The sequence below is a fragment of the Phoenix dactylifera genome, chromosome 9 (assembly GCF_051530095.1).
Source record: "Phoenix dactylifera cultivar Ajwa chromosome 9, Ajwa_hap1_PhDact_Kaust_v1.1, whole genome shotgun sequence".
Classification (NCBI taxonomy): Eukaryota; Viridiplantae; Streptophyta; class Magnoliopsida; order Arecales; family Arecaceae; genus Phoenix; species Phoenix dactylifera.
The window spans coordinates 9,079,799-9,084,157 of NC_143198.1; positions in this window are offsets into that span (position 1 = coordinate 9,079,799).

Below are 4,359 nucleotides of genomic sequence, written 5' to 3' on the forward strand. Positions count from 1 at the left end.
CAAAAAAAAAGAGGAGCTTCAAAAAAAAATAAATTCAAGTGTATTCATTGAGAGCTGAAATTTTACATCCTCTACAATTGGAAGAGATGGTGAAGTGCATTCAAGTTCAATCAAGGCCAACCATACTCAAAGCTCTATTTATTCGTTGTATTTATCTTTAAGGAGCAGTATTTTATTGTTTACATATTATTCTTTACACGTTGCTGTTACAAGTTTTAGAGACTGAAACTTAGGAAAAGGTCCTTCCAAATTTTGAATTGGATTGTATTGAGCCTAGGAATAGGCTCGGTGGTGGTTTTGATTGATTTCTAGTAAAAATCAACTAGGTTAATTGTGAACCTAGATAAAACAATTAGGCTATAATCTTGGAAAGATTATAGTAAAAATTTTTAAGAAGGTTGCCTTGGAGAGTGGACGTATGTGCAGGGTTGGCACTGAACTACTATAAATTTTATTATATTTGTGTTGCATGAATTGTCTACTTGGATCACTTGCATATTTACTTTTGTTATTACTTGTTGTAACTCATGTTCACTCTTTGAGTTTTATTCTGTTGCATTTTACTTAAAGTTTTTGGAGAGCCCAATGCATCCTCCTCTTGGGCTAGGCAACACCTAGAGAGAGTAGAGAGAGAAAACTCATGTAGACAAAGAAATAAGAGAGAAAGTGGGGGAAGAGAGAGAAAAGAGAGAAAAAGAGAAGGGAGAGAAATGAAACCCTTTCATCTCCTTTTTTTTTTTTGGCTTCTTGGCAAAAATAGAGGACTCACACTCCCCCGTTTCTAAACAAAGAAAACCTCAAAGTTAGTCGTGGTTGTGGCCAACAATGGTGTTGGCCACGATGGCGTAGTCGAAGATCTTGTAATCGGTGATTGGTGGTGATGGAAGAAGCTGAAAATGGTTACCAAAATAAGACTTTGACTCTTTAAGCCGTGAAACAATGGTATCCAGTGATCGAGGCTCCAGCTACAGCTACAAGCCGTTGAGAGGAACCAAATGAAGGAGAAAAACAACCGAAAAAAGAAGAAGATGGGCTGATTTTTCAAAAATAGAGGAAACATGGCACCGCCATTATTAACCAAAAATCTAGTGATCACTGGCCGAAATCAAGGCTCCATAAACTCAAAAAAAAAGCGGAGGAGGATTAATCGAAGGATCTCAGCTCTCACATGGCCTCCGGCAATGTTTTGACTACGGTTACAATGCTGGTGGCGGCCAACAATTGGGGAAGAAACTGAAGAAGAATGTGGCGACGAACTTTGATCAAGGATTGGGGTCACTAGGGAAGACTGAAAGGAGGCTGGAAGGCTCTAAATAGAGCTCAAAGGATGTTGGAATCTACCCTAGAATTGGATTCTATCCAACAAACTCGGGAGGAAGAAGACTCCAAGTCTTCTCTCATCGCACATGTGCTTTTTTTTTTTTCAGGCCAAATTCTTATTTTTGGGCTGGTCAAGTGGACCGAGCCTAGCTCTTTGATTGTGCTAGATATTACACCTAGCATCTATAGGATGCTTTTAAGTTCCTTCTTGATGCTGATCGCTAGCATTTGTTTCTTTTGCTTATTAGTTTGTCTTCAGTTTGCATCACATAGTATTATCTTAAACACTGTGAATACAAGTACCATTGGGAGGTTAAATAAACCCAACAAAGATAAACACAAATAGTCCCATAGGCAAAAGATTAGAGAAGAGACAAGGTGAAGTGCTAAAACCTACATGCATTTGTAGGCTTATCTCATCTACATGCATTGTAGTCTGGACACGTGTTCGATTAACCGTCTAAACTGGTCAAGAGTAATTGGTCGCGACATCTTCTTCATATTACATATCTTTTTCTTCTTGTTTTCTCTGGGCACTATGGCCGTCATCAACAACATCGTTGCCATCTTTGGTCAAGGCGGCAATTATAATTAGCCATCAACATCTCAATAAGTGGGACAATTCAACACTCCAATATATGGTACTTCTTTGATGGCGTGCTAATATTCCTCCATCTATCCCCTTTGCTGTGCATATCCAAAACTACATCCACATAAATTTTGTTCTCCACCATAAACAGCACTTGGGATCAGTTGTACGCAAAGATAACTTTTGGAATATGTTATGCTTACTCTTTATCCCCTAACCTTTGGTCAACAAGCATAAAGAGTTATTAATTACCCAAAAGACCAAAAAGCAAACAAAAGAGAAAAAATTATGAAAGAAGGAACAACTTCTGATAGAAATCATATGGAACATGGCGACTGGTGTTGGTAGTTCATAAGGAGGTAGTCACTGGAGAATCCCCACCCTTACCACTACCAAATAAGGTCAAGTTATGATCAGAATGCAATAAAATTGAAGTACCTCAATCAGACAGGAACGTCTTCAACTAGTAGCTCTTTCTTCTTCTTCTCTTCTTCTTAACTCTTCATTTGTTTAGAGAGTCAAATGTTTGTTAGGCCTATAACATGTACATGTAGAAGAGATCTACATGTGATGTAGGCATAATACTCCTCAAAGAAAAATGTAAGTATAATTGTAGCAGTACCTTGCTAATTGAACTTTGGGGAGGAAGAGAAAAGGGGAGAGATTATCGAAGGGCCTAGGAGAAAGAGACAGAGAAAAGGGAAAGAGTATGGGAGACAGGAGTGAGTAGAAAAAAGAAGAGAGAGAGGAAGAGAAAGAGAAGGAGAATAGAGAATGGGACGGACGACCAAAGAGGAAAGAAAAAAAAATAGATTTCTACATATAAGGGAACAGGGTGATGACATAGCTCTTTTCCCTCCATGTTGGAGGAAGCAAGGAGCAAAGAGCAGGAAACACCCATTTCTTTCTTAGAAATGTGGATTGATTCAGTGGTTGGGAGGCAGCCAAAGACCTAAAGCTAGTCTGTCTCTCTCTAACCATCCAGCCATATGCATGGATGAACGTTTGTCTGTATGTATGTATATTTCAACTTGGGACTTGTTCAGGCTGAATAGGATGGATATGGGTTTGAAATGGTTGGAAGTTAGGTTTGAGTCAATATAGTGTTACAATTTTTATTGACAACCATAATATAAATATATTGTCAAATTAATGAAGATAAGAAAAAAAAATTAGACTGTATTTGTGTTCCTGTATACAAAATAGTTGAAACTAGTAATTATTGGATCATTATCCCTTTCTATTGCATTCTATCTTGGCGTACCCAAATGATGGAATGGAGATTGTTGCCGCCGATATTCAGATTGTTGGTGTAGATTGCCTCTATCGATATGCAAAATAGCAACAGATCAGAGAACTTACTAAAGCTGGCTTTTGGCTAAGGTCTGCGATGCTTAAGTTAGAGAGAATTTGGTAATATGGGATGAAAGAAGAAATCTCCTAGCAGAATTGGAGGGGATAGAATCTTGTACTGTTTGTGCAGAAGATCCAGATCTATTTATAGCCATGGAATTCAGAGTCTCTTGGAGTCGCTTTCTAACCATCTGAGATCATACTGTAACTGATCAAGATTGTGCAATAACCATCGAGAGACGTGTTGTAACCATCTAGAGTTGCGCTGTAATCACTTAAGGATGTATTGTAACCGTTTAAGGATGCGTTGTAACTGTCTAGGTTTGTTATTATAAGCTTTAACTTTCAGCTCAATGGAAGGAGCACATTTTCGCATGAAGCACTTTGATCACTGCTTGGGGTGAAAAAAGCTCAAGTCGGCGCAACATGGCTCTCGAGTTGAATGGTTATTTGGTTAAGCTGTGAGATATTGTCATTTGGCATATCAGGCGATGTGTGAGTTTGGAGATCTACTGCTTTTAGACTGCTCGGCCAGACTTTTAGACCGATCGGAGTTGAATTGGCTCGATTACATCCAGAGGTTGCTAAGAGCTGTCTTGTCTCGATTTTGATTTTGTTCTTAACTTTGATGCTTCTTCATTCCTGTCAACCAAATGCAGCAGTAATATTCTTTTAGTTGCATCACATCAATTTTGAGACATCGTATACATATCTCTTACCACATACCTCTAGTACTAAACTACTTATATCAGTACATGTAGAAAAGAACATAAATCGGTAACTAGACAACAAGAAGAAACCCAAACTAAATGGAAGAAATCTGAAGCCATACGATGATGATATTTTCACAAGCTTTATATTAACATATTATTTCTCCTTGTACATTCACAAGGATAAACAAATAGTGCTTGCATCCAACAAAAATTTATTCTGTCCCAATTTTTCTTTTTTTCTTTTTTCTTTTGAAATGCTTTTAGCGGGGGGAGAGCTCTGCTGTGGGCAGTATAATCTGTTTGTTATTGTCTGTCTGATTCCATTTCGTACTGTTTCTGCTGTTATACCATTTTGTGAATCAAAAAACTGAAAAATACAAATAA